The sequence below is a fragment of the Ceratotherium simum genome, chromosome 11 (genome assembly GCF_057802395.1).
Source record: "Ceratotherium simum simum isolate JZ-2026a chromosome 11, ASM5780239v1, whole genome shotgun sequence".
NCBI lineage: Eukaryota > Metazoa > Chordata > Mammalia > Perissodactyla > Rhinocerotidae > Ceratotherium > Ceratotherium simum.
Genome location: NC_141910.1, coordinates 32,095,888 through 32,117,493, shown reverse-complemented (window position 1 = coordinate 32,117,493; position 21,606 = coordinate 32,095,888). Strand labels below are relative to the sequence as shown.

Sequence of the window (21,606 nt, the reverse complement as noted above, 5' to 3'; positions counted from 1 at the left end):
GCTGACAAGCCCTGCCGCCCACAGGTCCACACACACAGTCAACACAGTCCTGCCCCGTGTGAGCGCCCCGACCTCCCCAAGCGGACCCAGTCTCTCCACGGCGGGAGCCCCACACACTCCGCCACCACCCCACACTCTCCACCCGCTCCTTGTGCACACCCTGCCCCGCTCAAGTCAGCTCAGTTGCCAGGCTGCAGAAAATCCAGTCACCAATCTATGCAGGCCCACACGTTGCCTGAGGGTTTGTTGTTAGGTGGGGCCAGTCTCTAGGGTGGGCTGCCTGCCCTGGCTGAGCTGGATTAAATCGGTGCTCTAGCGGGTGGAGCAGACCCTGGGCTAGCAGGTCCCAGGGAAACCTCCAATGGCGTCTGTGTCAGCACGCTCACACCAGGCCACAACAATGGCCGCCGCCAATGTCCCAGTCCCTGGAGAGGTCTCACCCCTCACCGAGATGCACTCAGGGCCTATTAGGTGAGTCTCTTGTCACCAAAGCAGTGTGCACCTTTCTTTCTGGTGATTTTAGGATGCTTTCTGGAGCACGGGTGAGTTTGTCGCGGGCCCTTTAAGAGCCAGTTTTAGTTTCTTTGTGAGCCGGGTTTTCTGGGGATGCTACCCAATGCTTTAGTAGCAGCAAAGTCAGATATTATGCCGCTGGTCTCGATTGTGCTGGGTCCACACAATGCCCACAGCAGGGGCGCTCCCCGGCTCAGGGCCCCGCGTCTCCAGGGAGGCTGCGTACCTGTGAGCTGCTCCCGGCGGCCGTGAAGCTGGCGGCTTGTGAAGGCGGCGTTTTTCCTCTCCAGAAGGGAGTCTCTGCCTCTTCCACCCCAGTCAGGATTGTCCGTTGTTGCAGGAGTTCCTCTTATCCAGTTTTCAGCTCTGTCTCAGGGGTAATTTTTCCACGAGTAGTTGTAAATTGGCTGTGTCCACGGAAGGAGGTGAGTTCAGAGTCTGCCTACGCCGCCATCTTGACTCTACAGTTTTTGTTTTAAAGTCTATTTTGTCCTATTTGAGTATTGTTACCCCAGAAGCATGAAATTTATATGAAGAAAGGACATTAGTGTGAGAACATGAAAATAAGAGAATTGTTTGAGTTTGTAGAAGAAGTTAGATCACAAGGACCCATGTGGAACACTAGAGATTTATTCCCTGGGAAGTTTGAATAAAATGGTTCTTAGGGACTCCAGGCTACTTTAAGGATATTTTCATAATGAAAACAATGTGGTCATCAAAGATTTATTTTCCCTATTTACCTCTAAAAATACTACAGAAATTAACCAACTCAAGGGGAAAGTCATAATGACCCAGCTACTTCACACTATAGCAAAGTCTACTAGTTAACAAGGTAACCAACACTAATGATGTATGCAGAGATTTCATCCCACTTTCTAGAGCCCATCCATTTGAGCATAATTCTCAATGCGAAAGACAGAAAATAAAACAAAGAGAGAAATAAAAAACCTGGAAGGACACAGACACTTCAGAAAACAGAAGATAACCCAATACAATAAGCCAAAGACTTTGTAATAAATATCCTTAAAGAGCATATATATATACATAAGTAAACATATTTCTATAAGAAAAGCACATTTAGGTTTTAAAATTGCTCTTTGAAATTAAAAATAAGACAACATAAAACAGAATAGAAAAGAAAAATGTTGAAAGATAAAGATGAGAAAAGCTCCCCCTATTTAGAACACAGATACACAGACACACAACTTGAAAAATAGGAGAGCAATCATAGGAAACCAAGAAGAAGGCCCAGTAGGTCCACCATCTGAATAGTAAGAATAACGAACAAACAGTTGAGGAAACAGAGGTGTTCCTCAGCAAGGAAATAACCTTAAAGTGTTCTAAATTGAAAAGATTTGCATGTCTAGATAGAAATAACCCACCAGTATTCATCACAGCAGAGAATACCCAAATCAGGTACACATATTACCATCAAATAGAAGAATGTTGGGCACACAGAGAAGACTCTAAAAGCTTACACTGAAAAAAATCAAATCACATACAAAGATTCAGAAATTTGAACAGCATCAAATTTCTTAGCCATAAATAATACTGGAAACTGGACAAAATGGTATAATGGCTTCATGTTATCCAACTAGAATTCTATTCCCATTACAATTATCTTGGAAATATAAAATTAGGAGAAAAAGAAATGAAGACTTTACCTTCTCAAAAAAAAATTTCCCATGCATTGCTTTTGAAGAATTCCTGGAGAATATGTTATACTAGAGGAAGGAGAAGGAGGGGAAAGAAGAAAACAGAAGAGTGTCCCAACACCACAAAGTGATAAAATAATCCCCAGAAGAAGAGTGTCAGGAGATTTCAGGAACACAGCTGTGCCTCAAGCATAGAAAGTAAATGGTCCAGATTAGATCAGGACCAGGCATGAGAGGCTTGTCCCTAAGAAAGCAATAAGACTACTTGGTAGGTTTAAATATATGGAGAGGAGATTTATACTTTCTGCAGGAGGCACACAGAGAGCTAAGAAAATGGAAAAAAGGTAATTATTAACTCCAGAAAAGACAAAATGATATAAAGGAAGTGAAATGTAATCAAAATACTCTATATCATTCAACTATAGATAATAGTTACAAGTCAAAATACTATAAATACTGATTAATCTTATAACCAGAATTATAATATAGTTATAGCAGATTTCTAGATTAGAAGAGAAAAGCATTTGTGTCTAATGTGTTGGAGGATGTGATAACTAAATTCTAATTTTCCATTTTAGGAAGACAATGATAATATCTCAAACAAATTCAATAAGTATCTACATAATCATGTTATTTAAAAATATGAAGATATATTTCAAAACATACAACTGAAAATTTAAATGGTTGCCTTGAAGGACTAGAAATTCAGGAAGAGAAGAAGTAGGGCAGGAACTGCTGTTTTTCATTTTTAAAATCTTACGGGACTATTAACTTTTTAAGTTTTATACCAATACAATGTTAAAAAATTAAAAAATATATGAAATGATGAAAACTCTAATAGACATAAGTGAAAATTGTTACAGTAATACAGTGAAGGAAATAATGAACTCTGTCCGGAGCAGCCAAAAACATTTCTAAAAAAACACAGGTTACATATGAGTGGGGTTTGGGTAGAATATCTAACAGCATAAACTGTGTATTTGGGCCATGCCATAAACTATAACTGGTCTATGGTTATTGTCCTGTGAGCCCATTGAAATCCATACATCCTAGAGGATGACAATTAAATTAGTCTACATATATACATTGAGGCAGTTGGCTCAGTGCCACTGGGATTTGCTCCAAATAAAATTGCAATTGTTGCATCTTCTGGCATTTACTATTTCTTATAACTTCTGCCTATGAAAGTTTCTTTCCCCTAAAGGAATGGTACTTTACCCCAGCAATATTCCACTCTGGAGAAGAGCAGTAGGCTTTAACTGCAGCACATATGTTTGAAGACGAAACATTGAATTCTAAGTGTTTTATGTAGACCTGCAGCATGCTGTTTGCAAGAAATTGAGAGTCTGGTAAGTGAGTCTTTCAACATTTCAGAGCAACTTCCTTTGCCTAAAACAAAATGGCTTTTTACTTCTCACTACGACACACTGTTCATTGCAAACTTAAATTTCTGTCTACCTATATCAGACTGCCTCCAGCAGAGGAGCTAACAAAGCTATTGAACTTTCACAGTAATCTGAAATTCTGGCAGTGATTTTGGCAGCCTCTTCCGTGAGGTTATTTTTTGGAGTATATGTTTGTATTTCTGTCTCGAAAAGAAAGGAAAATAGGAACGCAAGCAAAGATATGTGGGAAAGAATGAAAGGACACATAAGAAATAAAATGATGGGTGAAACTGTGAGGCTTATAGATATGATATAAATGAGAGAATACTTGCTAATAGCAAGTTTTCACTTCTTATGAGCTAAGAGTTCTAATTCTGAATCAGTTACTCGTTTTATCGCTGGACCTGATGAAGGAATTGGAGAAAGACTATAAAATGAAAAGCTTAATGGTAAATATGGAATTGAGGAATCAGAATTCTTTAATTCTTTATTAAAGCTTTAGAACTGGAAGAACATGAACCATTGTCATTACACTCAGTTTCTTCACATTTTATCTGCAATCACAAGCATAGTTATATGTGTGACAGGTGTCTTCTACTAAAGCAGATATCTATCTGTCTATCTGTCATCTTTTTTTTTTTTTTTTTTTTTGTGAGGAAGATCAGCCCTGAGCTAACATCTGCCAATCCTCCTCTTTTTGCTGAGGAAGACTGGCTCTGGGCTAACATCCGTGCCCATCTCCCTCTACTTTATATGGGACGCCGCCACAGCATGGCCTGACAAGCGGTGCGTGGGTGCGTGCCCGGGATCCGAACCGGCGAACCCCGGGCCGCTGCAGCGGAGCGTGCGCACTTAACCGCTTGTGCCACCAGGCTGGCCCCTATCCGTCATCTTTTTTTTTTTTTTTTTTTAAAGATTTTATTTATTTATTTTTCCCCCAAAGCCCCAGTAGATAGTTGTCTGTCATAGCTGCACATCCTTCTAGTTGCTGTATGTGGGACGCGGCCTCAGCATGGCCAGAGGAGCAGTGCGTCGGTGCGCACCCGGGATCCGAACCCGGGCCGCCTGCAGCGGAGTGCGCACACTTAACCACTAAGCCACGGGGCCGGCCCTCTGTCATCTTTTTAATACAATCATTTTTTGCTTAAATTGGGAGGAAAATGTAGGTAGACAGAACCCTCTACAGAGGGATATTTTGTACTCATTTTGTAGCTAGGAATAGAGAAACTAAAGACTCAGGGCAAGCACAGAAGTGGGAACCGTATCCCTAAGCCAAAGAATCTCTGGTTAAGTCAGATCACTCACAGAGAATGGAATCCAGTTTTCTTGTAGCTCGAACTAAGTAGAAGAAAGAAAACAGAGTCATCCTGCTGGCTCACAGCTGGTTTTGATGATCTAATCTTTACCTTTTCCAGGTCCTCAGAGATATACAGCAAGCAATAAAAATAAAACTGACAAAGGACCAAACAAGCCACCACCAGATTCATGCTTAGTCAAAAAGAACTGGGGCCTCTTAAAGCTTCATGTTTGACTCATTGATAAGTTTGCTGTCATCTCTCTGGGAACGTGCAAACAAATGAAAAACTGTAACAGACTAAATGATCCTGAGAATAACAGCGAAGCAACGTGTGTGCTATAGGTCCTCAGTCTTGTGTATCTACTCCTGTAAGAGAAATTCCTAAATTCTCACCTAGAGTTGGTAACTTGTCTTTGAATGAAACTTTATTTGGAGATATCCTAATATTGATGTCATTGTTTCCACACAGAAAATTGGAAAGAGGTTGGAATAAATGCTCATTGAATGTAATTAAACAATGTGCTCAGCTTTCAGGGTACTGGAGAGGCCTGGGGATAGTAGAAACAATAGAATTTTAGGCTACTAATGCTGGAAGTAAATTTTAAGAAATTCATCTAACTCATATTTTTAAATTTGAGAAACATTATCTATAATGATATTTAATTTGTTATGAAGAATCCCTCTTCCTGTTTCAAAAACAGTAAAATGCTAGATGAATAAAAATTGAAAAGAAATGGACAACCAAACAATGGACACACAATGCTGGAGCATAGACCCTTGCAAGGCAAACAGTCAGGCGCTATAAACAATGAGGAAGTGGAGTGGCCCACAGGAGAGAGGATATGTGCCTTCAAGGCTGGGGTTCTAACAGGAGCCGGGGCTTTAGGCTTCATGCTCAGAGGGGACCTGGGACTGCTACCTGTATCTAAAACCTAGAACGGTGAAAAAGGCACACACAGAGCTTGATGATTTAGCGCAAAAAGCATCAGGCGACCCTAACATGTGAGTGGAACATACTCAGCCTTTTGAAATCACAATCCATGGCCAATGCTGTGAATAAGTGTTGGACCAAATAGTTGTAATACCAAAATATGAGGCAGGATGAGCTGGAAATCAATCAAAAATATGATCTGAAGTCAGTGAATTCTATAGGCCTCTGCCCAAGGAAACCCAAAACCTGTCCTATACAGAAACCTCTATAACTCAGGCCATATGGGGAACACACAGAAAAGATTAAAAAACAGAAGATCTAATTCTAGAACTTGTATAAACACTTTGTCTGCATTAACTCATTCAATTCAACAAAGGTATTTAAAAACACACAAAGAATATGAGTTTAAATTTTGCTAAATAATGCTGAAGGAACCGCTAAAATTTTAATTAGCAAGAAGGAAAATAAGGCCAACAGGTAGGACTGATATGAAAGCAGTAATGATGAGCAAGGAATATACTAAGACATATGCAAGAATTTAAATAAGTATTAGGCACTAAATATTAAACAAAATAATTAATATATACTAATTTAATATCTCTTAATATAATTATTATAATATATTGGCAATAAAATGCTGATAACATAATTATAAAAGCTTGGAATATGTAAGGAGGCTTTTAGGGAAAACTCCCAGGTTCTTTTAGTGTTAAGAAAAAGGACAGAGATGATTACATTTAGCCTTTGCTGGCGAAATATAAAGTTATTTGTTTTAGTCAGAATAACTTGTGTTAAGCTCTGCTACAGACAAACCCGTAATATCATTGGCTTAATAACAAGAATTTATTTCTAGCTTATGCAAAGTCTAATGGGAGTCAGGCAGCTCTCCTCCCTCTTGAATCCATGCATCTGGAACATGTGTCCTACAAGGTTATTGCAGCAGGGAAAGAGGTACGCTGGCTTTTAATTGCCTCATCTTGGAAGGAAACTAATCACTTCTCATTGTCCATCAGCTATTGCTCTCAAATGGCTCCAATCTAACCACAAGGCAGGCTGGGAATGTAGAGGAACACAGGATGTTTTGCGAGTCACAAAGTACATATAAATAAATGTTTACTAAAGAATAGGACTAAAATGCTCAGCATCCAACCTAATAGAGCATAAACTGAAATAAAGAAAACTTAATAAATCCAACATGGTTAAGAAAGGAAATGTAACAAAGTTAAGGAAAATTATGTTGAGTAGAGGGTAGAAAATAAGGTTGTATAACTAAGCATGTTGGAGAAGCCAATAAATTTAAATTCATTAAATTTTCTCATCAATAGATAGAGGATCTTATTCCAAATGTCAATCTGTTTGCTTCTTGCAAGGGACATACTTAAAATATAATGATACAAAGATTGAAATGAGAGTATAAAAACTAATCAAATAAAATTAAAGTTAATGTACCATTATTAATACTGGAACATTAGAATGTAAAATTAAAACAAAGCAAAGATTGACATATTTTAATGATAATAAGGCAGTGTATCATACATATATAATAATCATATACATAATAAAATAGCATCAAGATTTAGCAAATGAAATTTGAGGGAACTGTAAGCAAAAATGACAAATCCAAAGTCACAAGTGAGATTCTAAAATATGCTGCTTATAGTGATGTAGATAGGAAAGAATATATTGAGTAAGGATATAGAAAATAATATAAAGACATAGAAATCACAAACAATACAAAACAAGTTTTTGAGAACCAAACTACTGGAAAAGGCTGATAAAGAGAAAAAAGAAAGCAAGCTATAGAATTATACATTACAGTAATTAAAAAAGGGAAAAATACTTAATGCAGGACATTTTGAAAAGTATAAACTAATACTATGCTTAGTAATTTTGAAAACTTACATGCTACAGATAATACCAAAGAAAGTATATAAATTTGACACAACAAGACATAAAAAACTGAAAATAATCATTAAGGAAAATGAAACAGTCAAAAATATCCTTTATAAAATCCCCAGATGATATACAGTTGACTTTTAATCAGCAACCAGGGAAAAAATATTCCCTTCTTTTGCATACAAAAAATAATGAATCCTTCCTGAAAATTTCTTTTGACAAACTAAATCTTGACACAAAAATTGGACAAGGGTAGAAACATAAAGAAAATTGTGGAGCAATCTTAATCATAAATATGAAATGCTAAAATCCTAAATAACATATTAGATAATTGCAATTGGCACACTATATAAAAACAACTGAAAAAAAAAACATAGCGAAAAGGTAGGATTAACTTTAGGAGTGCTAGGACAGTTCAAAATTAGAAACATTTGATATGCGATTCTCCTTGATAAGAGATTAAATAGAAAAAGCACATAATCATGTCAATAGAAGTAGGAAAAAAAATTAAAATCTGTACTCTATCAGGCAGTAAATACTTAGCAAGCTAACGATAATTCCAATACAGTATATCTACGAAAAACCTATAAGAAACACAGAAATCTAGTAGTGAAATATCAGATACATTTCCATTAATTTAAGAAATAAGATAAAGAAAATCACTATATACTCTGTATCTTCCATTTTATCTATTAGGGCATTTGCCAAAAGTAGAGGGCAGAACCTGGCTCACTCCTTCTCTCCTGGGGAACAGAAGTTGATGTTTGAGGTTATCAAGCAGACTACAATTTTAGAAGAAGTGAAAAATGCAGAGGTGTTAGTCTACGGATGCTGTTTCATTTCAAAATATTTGCAGACACGTAAACTGTGTAGAGTCAATATGGAACTTCTGGAAACTAAGGAAAAGTAGTAGCTGGACAGGTAAAGAACTGAGCAGAGATCCCTGTAGTCTCCTGGTGCTGAGAAGGGGAGGTCAAAACCTGACAAGGTAGAGACACTCGGTAAATTTCCAGGACTTCAGTTGACAACACAGAACGGTTACAACTTCAAGAGTAAGAGATGTACCCGAGAAGTAAGTCATAGGAATAAAGGCCATGCCCAACGGGGAAAAAAAAAACACAGTTCAGAATAAGGGCAAACCTGAAAAGGGCCACCCTCAAGAAAGCTTAAAAATAAATTGATTAAATCTACACAATTTTCTAGAATTCAAGCCAAAAGCATATTAAATTCTCTTTGAAAGAACATATTAGCACTGGTATTTAAAATTTTTATAAATAATGTTTGCATTCAATAAAACTTATCAGACATTATAAAAATAGTAGACAAAATGATCAAAGAAAATCAAGAGAAAAAATAGAAAATAAAAACAAACAGGAGATCCAAATATTGCATTAATTTATTTGAATACATAGAGGGAATAAGGAAGAATTTTACCAGAATATTGAAATATATGTATATAAAAAAAAGAATCAAATGGAAGTTCTGGAAATGAAAAAATACAATAATTGAAGTGGATAAAGCAGAAAATGTGATGCACATGGAGCATGGTGAAGAAATCTAATTTAATCATATTTCAGTTTAGATACAGGCTGGGAGAATAGGATAGAAGCAATATTCCTGGGAAAACTGTCTGAGAAATGATTAAAACCGAAAAATTTTCAAATCAGCCATGGGGGGGGGAGCTATATAACCTTTAAAGAAGCAATAATAAAACCGAAACTCACTTTTCAACAGAAATTTTGGAAGCCAAAAGCCAGCGGAATTTCTTCTTGAAAGTACTGAAAGAAATAATTTTGAACATATTTTGTAACTAGCCAAATCGTCTTTCAAAAATAAAGGCAAATACATTTCCAATACAAGCAAAATGGGAAGATCTCAGAGGCAGCAACTCTGTACCAAAAAATATATATAATTGAGTCTATAAGAGCAGAAGAAAAATACTTACAGATAGAACCATGGTTATGCAAGAAAATATACACATACACACACAGAAGGACAAATATGAGGGTAAATCTCAAGTTTTGTGTTTTCTATTAATTAATCTTTTATTGAGGTCATATTGGTTTATAGCATTGTATACATTTCAGATGTACGTCACTATATTTCACCTTCTTTGTAGACTACATTGTGTTCACCACCAAAATTCTAGCTTCCATCCATCACTGTACCAATGTGTCCTTTTACCACTTTTGGCCTACTCCCTATCCACTGCTGCTCTGGTAACACCAATTTATTCTCTATGTCTATGTGTTTGTTTGTTGTTGTTCTTGTTGTTTTATTTTCCACATATGAGTGAAATTGTATGGTATTTATCATTCTCCATCTGACTTATATCACTTAGCATAATACCCTCAAAGTCCATCCATGTTGTTGCAAATGGCATGATTTCATCTTTTCTACGCTGAGTAGTATTCCATTGTGTGTATATATACATACATTCATCTGTCGATGGGCACTTAGGTTGCTTCCAAGTCCTGGCCATCGGGAATAATGCTGCAATGAACACAGGGGTGCACATATCTTTTCGAATTAGTGTTTCATGTTCTTTGGATAAATACCCAGAAGCGGAATAGGTGGATCATATGGTAGTCCCATTTTTGATTTTTTAAGGAATCTCCATACTGTTTTCCATAGTGCCTGCATCGGTTTACATTCCCACCAGCAGCATATGAGGGTTCCCTTTCTCTCCCTCTTCTCCAATCCTTTTTATTTCTTGTCTCTTTAATAATAGCCACTCTGACAGGTGTGAGGTGGTATCTCATTGTGGTTTTGATTTGCATTTCCCAAATAATTAGTGACGAACATTTTTTCATGTGCCTCCTGGCCATCTGTATATCTTCTTTGGAAAAATGTCTGTTCAGATCCTCTGCCCATTTTTTAATAGGGTTGTTTGTTTTTTTGTAGTCAAGTCATATGAGTTCCTTATATATTTTGGATATTAACCCTTTATCAGATATATGATTTGCAAATATTTTCTCCCCAGGTTGTCTTTTCATTTTGTTGATAGTGTCCTTTGCCATGGAGAAGGTTTTTAGTTTGATGTAATCCTTTTTGTTTATTTTTTCTTTTGTTTCCCTTGCCTGAGGAGACAGGACATTTGATAAGATACTGCTGAATCTGATGGCAAAGAACATTCTGCCTGTTTTATTGTAGGATTTTTATGGTTTCAGGTCTTACATTCAAGTTTTTAATCCATTTTCAGTTAACGTTTGCATATGGTGTAAGATAATGGTCTACTTTCACTTTTTTGCATGTGGCTGTCCAGTTTTCCCAAGAGATTTATTGAAAAGACTTTCCTTTCTCCATTGTATGTTCTCAGCTTCTTTGTTGAAAATTAGCTGTCCATAGATGTGTGTGTTTATTTCTGGATCTCAATTCTGTTCCATTGATCTGTGTGTTTGTTTTTGTGCTAGTACCATGCTGTTTGGATTACTGTAGCTTTGTAGTATATTTTGAAATCAGAGTGTGATACCTCCAACCTTGTTCTTTTGTCTCAGGATTGCTTTGGCTATTCAGGATCTTATGTTGTTCCATATAAATTTTAGGATTCTTTGTTCTATTTCTGTGAAGAAGATTGTTGCAACTTTAATAGAGATTGCATTGATTCTGTAGTTTGCTTTAGGAATTATGGACATTTGAACTGTGTTAATTCTTCTAATCCGTGAACACAGAACATCTTTCCATTTCCTTGTGTCTTCTTTGATTTCTTTCAACAATGTTTTATAATTTTCTGTGTATGGGTCTCTTTGATTAAATTAATTCCTAGGTATTTTACTTTTTGTTGCAATTGTAAATAGGATTATGTTTCTTGGTTTCTCTTTCTGCTATTTCATTTTTAGTGTGTAGAAACACAACTGATTTTTGTATGTTGAGTTTGTACCCTGCAACTTCACTGTATTCATTTATTATTTCTAATAGTTTTTTGGTACATTCCTTAGGGTTTTCTATATATAATATTATGTTATCTGCAAATAGTGACAGTTTTACTTCTTTGTTTTCAATTTGGATCCCTTTTATTTCTTTTTCTTGCCTGATTGCTCTGGCTAGGATTTCCAATACTATGTTAAATAACAGTGGCAAAAGTGGGCATGCTTGTCTTGTTCTTTTTTTTTTTTTTGTGAGCCAGACTAGCCCTGAGCTAACATCTGATGCCAATCCTCCTCTTTTTTGCTGAGGAAGATTGGCCCTGGGCTAACATCCGTACCCGTCTTCCTCTACTATATGCGATGCTGCCACAGCGTGGCTTGACAAGAGGTGCATCAGTGCGCACCCGGGATCTGAACCTGCGAACTCCGGGCTTCCAAAGCAGAGCACGCGCACTTAACCACTTCACCACCAGGTCGGCTCCCCTTGTTCTGATTCTTAAACGAATAGCTTTCAAGTTTTTGCCATTAAGTATGATGTTAGATGTGGGTTTGTCATATATGGCCTTTATTAAGTTGAGGTACTTTCCTTCTATACCCATTTTATTGAGAGTTTTTATCATAAATGGACGTTGAGTCTTGTCAAATGCTTTCTCTGCATCTGTTGAGATGATCATGTAATTGTTATTCTTCATGTTGTTAATGTAGTGTATTACATGGATTGATTTGTAGATGTTGAACCATCCCTGCATCCCTAGAATAAATCTCACTTGATCCTGGTGTATGATATCTTTAATGTATTGTATTTGATTTGCTAGTATTTAATTAAGGATTTTTGCATCTATGTTCATCAGTGATATTGGCCTGTAAATTTTCTTGTTTGTGTTGTCCTAGCCTGGTTTTGGTATCTGGGTAATGTCAGTCCCATAGAATGAATTAGGAAGTGTCCCCTTCTCTTCAACTTTTTGGAAGAGTTTGAGAAGGATAGGTATTAAGTCTTCTTTGAATGTTTGGTAAAATTCACCGGGAAAGCTGTCTGGTTCTGGGCTTTTGTTTTTTGGGAGGTTTTTGATTACTCTTTCAATCCCCTTACTAGGGATCAGTCTATTCAGATTCTCTTTTTCTTCTTGACTCAGCTTTAGAAGGTTGTATGATTCTAAGAATTTATCCATTTCTTCTAGATTATCTGATTTGTTGATGTATGGATTTTCAAAGTATTCTCTTATAATCCTTTGTAATTCTGTGGTATCTGTTGTAATTTCTCTTCTTTTGTTTATGATATTATTAATTTGAGCCTGCTCTCTTTTTTTCTTAGTAAGTATAGCTAAAGGTTTGTCAATTTTGTTTATCTTTTCAAAGAACCAGCTTTTAATTTCGTTGATCTTTTCTATTATATCTTTAGTCTGTATTTCATTTATTTCTGCTCTGATTTTTATTATTTCCTTCCTTCTACTGATTTTGGGATTTGTTTGTTCTTCTTTTTCTAGTTCCTTTAGGTGTAATGCTAGATTGTTTATTTGAGATTTTTATTGCTTCTAGAGGTATTACTGGTTTGTATTACTATAATATTCCATCTTAGTATTGCTTTTGCTGTATCACATAGATTTTGGTGTGTCATTTCATTTTCATTTGTCTCCAGGTTTTTTTTTTTTTTATTTCTTTGATTTCTTCATTGACCCAATAGTTGTTCAGTAGCATTTTGTTTAATCTCCACATATTTGTGACTTTTCCAGTTTTATTCTTTTAGTTTATTTCTAGTTTTATACCATTGTGGCTGGAAAAGATACTGGTATTATTTCAATATTCTTTAATTTGTGGAGACTTGTTTTGTGGCCTAATATGTGATCTATCTTGGAGAATGTTCCATGTGCATTCAAAAAGAATGTGTATTCTGCAGTTTTTGGATGGAATGTTCTGTATATATCTATTAAGTCCATCTGGTCAAATGTGTCATTTAAGGCTTATGTTTCCTTATTGATCTTCTGTCTGAATGATCTATCCATTGATATAAGTGTAGTGTTAAAGTCCCCTAATATTACTGTGTTACTATGAATTTCTCCTTTTATTTCTGTTAATATTTGCTTTATGTATTTAGGTTCTCCTATGTTAGGCACATAAATATTTACAAGTGTTATATCCTCTTGTTGGATTGTTCCCTTTATCACTATGCAATATCCTTTGCTGTCTCTTGTTATAATTTATTGTTTAAAGTCTATTTTGTCTGATGTAAGTATTGCTACCCCAGCTTTCTTTTCATTTCTGTTTGCATGTAATATCTTTTTCAATACCTTCACTTTCAGTTTTTGAGAGTCTTTAGGTCTGAAATATGTCTCTCGTATGTAATGTAGACATGGGTCTCGTTTTTTTTTTATCCATTCAGCCACCCTATGTCTTTTGATTGAAGCATTTAGTCCATTTATATTTAAAGTAATTATTGATACACATATACTTATTGCCTTTTTGTTACTATTTTTCTGTATGTTTTTGTAGTTCTTCTCTGTTCCCTTCTTCTCTTCCTCTACTTCTCTTGTAATTTTATGGATCTCTTTAGTGTTATGTATGGGTTTTTAAAAATATGATATATTGGGAAACATAACAGCAAAAGTACTAAATCCACATGAACTGGTAAAGATAAAGTGTGGCAGAGTACGGTATTACCTAGGAAATGCAGCAGTACTAATTTAAGGTAGTCTTTAATATATTGAGTATGAATGTTATAATTGTTGTAAATTAAAAGTATAGGGGAGCATATTGACTAACAGCCTCATAAAGGAGAAACAAATAACAATAATAACTGATTAATGAAAACCAAGATAAGAAAGGAGAAAGTAAAGGAAATAGAGAACAAATGGAACATTTAGAAAATAAATAGCAAGTTGATGGATTTAAGCCCAAAAAAATCAGTAATTTGATTAAATTGAAATGTAAAAAATACTCACGTAAAAGGCAAACTCTAATGAACATTACTAAAAAAAGAAAAGAAAAAATCTGTACTATGAATAAGAGCCACATTTCCAATATGTGAGTGAAGAGAAATTGAAAATAAAAGAATGTAAAATGGTATATCACAAAAATATTTATTAAAAAAGTCTTTAAAGCAAGTATTATCAGAAATGCAAGGGATAGTTTATAATGATAAAACGATCAATAGACTAGAACAATATATCAATCCAAATGTTTATATGCCTAATAAAAACCGGCAGACATACAGGTAGAAATAGATCCACAAAAATTGTTGGAGGTTTTAAGAAAACTTCCTTAGTCTCAGTAGGACAAATAGACATAAATAATAGAGATACTGATGATTTGAAAAATGCATGAGAAACTTAACCTAAATAAAATATAGGGAATACTAAACCTAATACTTGCAGAGTTCACATTATTTTTAATGTCACATGGAACATTTATCAAAATTGATCATTAAATGAGAGATAAATGAAGATTCAACAAATTTCAAGGATTGAAACCATACAGAATATGTTATCTGTCCATGTTGGAATTAGCCTAAAAATCACTCAGAAAATAAAAATTAGTAAACCCTCAACTGTTCGTAAATTATATAACACTCTTCTAAATCACCTGGGAGTCACAAATAAAATAAAATGAAAATTAGAAAACATTTGAACTGAATGATAAAGACAATAGAACATCAAAACTGTATCGTGCAAGCTTAATGTAGTGCTTAGCTAGTAATTAAAACTATAAATGCATATAGTAGAAAACAAAAAGGGCTGAAAATCCATGACAAAGTTTCAAATTTAAAAGTAGAAAAAAGAATAGAAATTAATCCCCCAAAAAAGTAGAAGGAAGGAAATGAAGACAAAAGCAGAAATTAAAGAGTGAGAAAACAAATATACATTTCTCTAAAAATCAACATAGCTAAACATAGTTTCTTTGATAAAATTAATAAAATTAGTAAACCCATTGCAAGACAAATCAAGGAAAAAAGAGAGAAAACACAAATTACTGATACCAGCAATGAAAAAGAACGCATCACTACATATTCTTTAGATGTTTAAAAGATAAGAGATATGTAATTTTTTATTTATTTTTTCCAGCTTTATTAAGGTACACTTGAAAAAAAAATATTTATATTTAAACTGTGCAACCTGATATTTTGATATACACATACATTGTGAAATAATTACCACAATCAAGTTAGTTAACACATCCATCACCTCACAGTTACCTTTTTGTGTGTGTGCTAAGAACACTTAAAATCTACTCTTAGCAAATTTCAAGTATACCATACAATATTATTAACTATAGTCATGTTGTACATTATACGTTATGTTTCCTAAACTTATTCATCTTATAAATGAGTTTGTACCTTTTTACCAACATCTGCCCATTTCCTCACCTGCAGCTCCTGGCAACCACCATTCTATACTCTGTTTGCATGAGTTTGACTTTTTTTTTAGAGTCTACATATAAGTGAGATCATATGGTATTTGTCTTTTTCTGTGTGGCTTATTTTACTTAGCATAATGTCCTACACAACTTGTGTCCAAAAAGGACAATTTAGATAAAATAGACAAGTTCCTTGAAAATCACAACTTATCAAATAGTGTTGTACAAGATGAAACAGAAAAACTGATTAGTTCTATAACTATTAAAGAAAAATATTGATCTTATACAAACTCTTCTAGAGAGTATATACAGAAAGAAGATGTCATATTTACCAATGAATTTATTAGGCCAGCATAGCATTGATTTAAACAGCTAACAAGGGCATTACAAGAAAGGAAAATTATAGGTAAATGTCTTTTGTGAATATAGGCACAAAACACTTAAATCACGTAAAGGATGATACATAACAACCATGTGAAATATATTTCAAAAATGGAGGTATGTTTTGACATTCAAAAAAATCAACATAATTTATTACATTAATAGAAAAAAGAAATAGAATGAATGTGTTCAATAGGTGATTAATGGACAAAATCCTTTAATTGTAGAATGGATGGAGAGTACTTTTAAAGGTTGTGTTTAGCTCATATTCAATTCTATTACTTCATTGTATTTTAAAATTTTATCTTTACTTTTTAAATTTACACACAGGAAAATTCATACCTTGTGGTGTATAGCTCTATGAATCTTTACAAATGCATACATTAGTGTATCCACAACCACAATCAAGATAGAGAACATTTCCATCAGCCCAAAAATATTTTTTCTGATGTCCTATGATAGTCATCTCTTTCCCCACCCCCAAACTCTGGCAACCCATTGATATTTTTTCTGCTCCTACAGTTTTTCCTTTTCCAAAATGTCATATAAATGGAAAGGTAGGGTATGTATCCTTTTGGATCTAACCTCTTTCACCTAATAAGGCGTATTTGAGGTTGAACTGTGTTGTTGTGTGATTGAATAGTTTGATTCCTTTTATTGCTGACCACTATTCCATTTTATAGATTTGGCACAGTTCGTTTAGCCATTCACCTGTTGAAGAACATTTTGGTAGTTTCTGGTTTTTGGTGATCGTAAGTAAAGCTGTTATAAACATTTGCATACAGGTTTTGAGATAAGAATGTTGAAATCTACGGTAATAATTGTGGATTTGTCTATTTATCCTTTCAATTCTGTCAGTTTTGCTTTATTTATTTTGAATATTTGTTGTTAAGTGCATACATATTTAGGAATGTTTGGTCATCTTTATTATTATATAATGTCACTCTTTAACCATGGTAGTATTCCTTTTTCTGAAGTCTACTTTGATATTTTTATATACTCCCACTTTCTTTTAATTAATGCTTGTGTGGTATATATTTTTTTTAACCTTTTACTTTTAACCAATCTATGTCTTTATATTTAAATTAAGTTTCTTGTAGACAGTATATATTTGGATCTCGCTGGGCTTTTTTAGGTTTTATTTTTTAGAGCAATTTTAAGTTCACAACAAAATTGAGTGGAAGGTACAGAAATTTCCCATAAAATCCCTACCCCCACACATACAAAGCCTCCCAGGTCTTGCTTTTTTATCTGATTTGACAATTTCTTTGTTTTTATTGGTGAATTTAGACTGTTTATATTTAATGTGATTATTAATATGGTTGGATTAAAATCCCTCTCTTCTTTGTTTTGTTTTGGTTATTCCCTTTTCTTTTTCTCATGCATATATATTTTTTGGCTCACAAAAAATTTAGTATATATTTTATTATATTTCTTATTTAATTATTAAAATACCGTAAACACCTTTAATTTCCTATGACTTTATAACAAAACTTATTTCTACCAATCTCTAGCAATGCTTTTGTTATTTTAAATAATAAATTTATTGTAATTTTTGCCATATTATTTTTTGTTTATTGTTTCATTCATTTTTATATAGAGTGGGAAAAAAATACTTACCAATAGCATGTAGCTTTTTGTCTTTCATTATTAAAAAAGAAAGTTTTTGGGGGGGTGAGAAAGACTGGCCCTGAGTTAGCATCTGTTGCCAATCTTCCTCTTTTTGCTGAGGAAGATTAGCCCTGAGCTAACATCTGTGCCCTTCTTCCTCCATTTTGTATGTGGGATGCCACTACAGCATGGCTTGATAAACGATGCATAGGTCCGCACCCAGGATTTGAACCTGCAAACTCTGGGCTGCCGAAGCAGAGTGCACGAACTTAAATACTATGTCACCGGGCCGGCCCCTAAAAAGAAACTTCTAAAGATGGCTCTAAATTTTTGTTGCTAAGTTTGGATGGAGTGCTACATGATTTTAAATATTACTGAAAAGAATGTAGAATTTGAGTTATGGTTTCATGATTAGCTTTTATATGTGGACTGAGAATCATGTCGGTTCCATAATATTTAGTTAATATCTCAAGACATTGTATATTCTTATTGAAACTATCTGTTAAATTTAGAGAATTGTAATTGTGGTAGTACTGTAGCCTTTGCCAATTTTTTACTTCTTGCTTTTGTTGGCGTTATTAGTACTATCTTTAATCTGACATTTATTTATAAGTATCTTTTAAAGATTTTTTTTATTTTTATTTATTTTTTCCCCCCAAAGCCCCAGCAGATAGTTGTGTGTCATAGCTGCACATCCTTCTAGTTGCTGTATGTGGGACGCGGCCTCAGCATGGCCAGAGAAGCAGCACGTCAGTGCGAGCCCGGGATCCGAACCCGGGTCGCCAGCAGTGGAGCGCGCTCACTTAACCACCAAGCCACGGGGCCGGCCCTATAAGTATCTTTTAAAGCTACTGTTCCTTTTAGTGGGAGCTAGATTTTTTAAATTGGATGATATAATCCCTAAATCAGTTTAAGCCAGCAAATATGAACTATTACAAATCACAATATGTTGAAAGTCAGTGAAGCAGTGACGATCTTGTTGTGAAAATTTCTGCATTGTGGAACTTCGACTATGCCCTACCAATATATCTCATTTACTTTAAAATTTGTAATATTTGATATATAGAGCGAGTAGGGCACTGGGGAGGGAAATCCATATATTAAATATTTGTAACACTAATATTTATTTTTTAATATAAATTGAATAGAATTAGAGATTCTAAAATGTTCACCTAGCTCAATAATAACTCATGTTGTGAACCCACTAGAGTGCATGCATCTCTTTTGAAGAACCACCAGCCTCAAGATAGAGATGTAAGAGGTAAGCCAATACTTAACTACATGCTTATAAGCACATTTTTCTAATTTTTCATTGCCTAAACTGACTACGATCTATAGCACTTCCCCTTCTGTCCCTAGACCCATCTCTAAGCTGATGTATGACATCTCCATGTAATTCATGCTCGCTTTGACTGTGACCTAAATTCCCAGCTTGGTTTCTGGATAAATTCTCAATAGCGCAGAACTGTAAATGCACACTCACTCTGTGTACAAGGTATGTGGGAATTAAAGAACAACAATAACTATAACCTCTTTGTCATAAACCACAGTGACATGGAGATAACGTTATACAATAATGGTCTGTGTATCTGATTCAAACCATCACCTGCTGTAGGAGGGCCTTAAGTCTCTCTCATGATTCTTCCCAACTATTTATGACTACAGTCAGGGTACGTCTAACGTATGCCTCGGGAAATAGCCTCAATCATCACATGGCACTTGCTATTTCCTTCTATTCATTCAGGTGCCTTTCATAATGTCTGGGGCCACGTCCTCTACTTCCTAAGAAGGTGCATAAGAGCAACTCTTCAGTTATTAAGAATAGCCTTGAATTAATTCAAATTATGCTTAATTTGTCATTTTACCCTTAAACCATTATGTAATATTTTATTACTCTGTTCAGAGATATTTTATAGCATTTTATAATCTTCTGTGGTTCTTGCATAAAATGGCATATCCATGAAAGTTAATTTATTAGCTTTAAATTAAAAATTAAATTTTCCTTTTACAGAAAGAATTTTTAGTTAATTGATCAGTCAATATACATTTACTGATTTCTCAAATAGTGCTCACCATTATTCATGGATTGGCATCATATAAAAGAATTCTAAGAGTAGATTTCTTTCCAATGGTTGGGCCGTGTAATGGGGATTTAAGAAAAACACACAGGAAATTATTGATGACAAAAAGGTATAAAATAAAATGTGATACAGGAAATTAAATGGGAAACTACCCTTGATATACTATGTTTCTGCATACTGAATCACATGGCTATCACTTCAAATGAATTTTTAAGGAATTTTTTTATGGGTTTCACCTCACTCCAATGTCTCCACACATCAAATGTTACCTCAGAACAAAGACACTCGATTTGAATGAATAGTTTGTAATTAATTGGTGTCAGGTTTTTTTCTTTTCCTTTGCTGACCATATTCTCTTAAGGAGACTTTAAGCTCTTCATAGGGCACAAAGTATAAATTCTATTCCTTTGTCTATTCTCTAAATATCTAGTAAAGTACTGAATAAAGATTCATGAAAGATTGTTTTTAAGAAAACTAATAGATAGTGCAATATCCCTCACTGCCTGAGAAGACCCTTGCTTATAGTGGTCCCTGTGGTTTTACAATTCCCTCCATGTGGGAGGAAAGGCAAAAAAATGTGATTTCAAAAATTCAGAAAGATAAATTTTAAAATTTCCTTTTGGGGAACCCCAAGCAGAAAAAAGAAAATGCCTCTTATAATCCCTTCCAGCTTTTTGATTCTATGATTAACTATCTAATTTACAATTGACGTCAGAAGTAAATCTTTCTCACTTGCCACAGCTTCTTCCTTGCATTCTCTCACTTTAGGCTATTATTTATTAACTCAGTAACTGCATTATTTACAGCAACTGAAAAACAGGGCTGAAGATTTTATGAGATCTCCCATTTACCAACTTCTCTGCTGATTAAATGAAATAATTTGGTAATAGTTTCTTCCACCCAGGAAGTTCAAACTGTTTATTAAAAGTAAAATCTGGATAAATTGTGACTGAGCCTTTCTAGTTTATTTCAGTTTGAGCCATAATAGTTTTTACCATAAATGCTGGGAACTAGCACTAAAACAGCACATTTCATTATATTATCAGTAAAGGTTTTAAAAAAGAGATTTTAAATGCTTCATGATTTGAGTCTAGACCTAGTCAAAAGGTAGAAAGAGATAAGCAGGAGTCATTCAGTGTATTATATAAAATGGTTTGGTTAAAGAAAATACAAATAGCCCCAAACTGACAGTAGCATTTAGAAAGCCATATACACAAATTTAAGCTTTGAATTTAGTCGGAACATAACATTTATCTTTTTTTAAACATTTCTCTCTTTACAAAATCTGTTCCTTGAGCACTTATTAACCCAAGTAATATGATATCATTTTTTACTATATTTAATTTTTAAAATATTTTTGTTTGTAATTGTTCTTAAATTGTTTTCTACTAGGTTTCCTGTCATTCCAACTGTCTTTATACACATAATTTTCCTTTAATATCGTTTGTGAACGATTCCTTTTTTCTGATGGTTGATAGAGAGTGACTTCATAATTCATTTCTGAGTCAGTGAAATAATCTAAAAACCTTTCAAAGCAGGTGTGTCTATTTTCTTGCTTCTTTGTTGAACCATGTTTTTATTTGGAACCTTTAAAGGAATGTTGACTTAGCATTATAAAAATTATTAACTGGTGAAACTATAAA

At 34.4% G+C, this 21,606-nt stretch overlaps 1 long non-coding RNA gene across 1 annotated transcript; it reads left to right on the top strand.

Annotated features, from left to right (window-relative positions):
• Positions 1–353: 353 nt before the first annotated feature.
• LOC147915970 (uncharacterized) lies at positions 354–6,376 on the top strand. The gene is made up of 3 exons (XR_015553654.1): positions 354–471; positions 3,357–3,517; positions 4,969–6,376. It is a non-coding gene; the product is annotated as an uncharacterized LOC147915970 (long non-coding RNA).
• Positions 6,377–21,606: the final 15,230 nt, after the last annotated feature.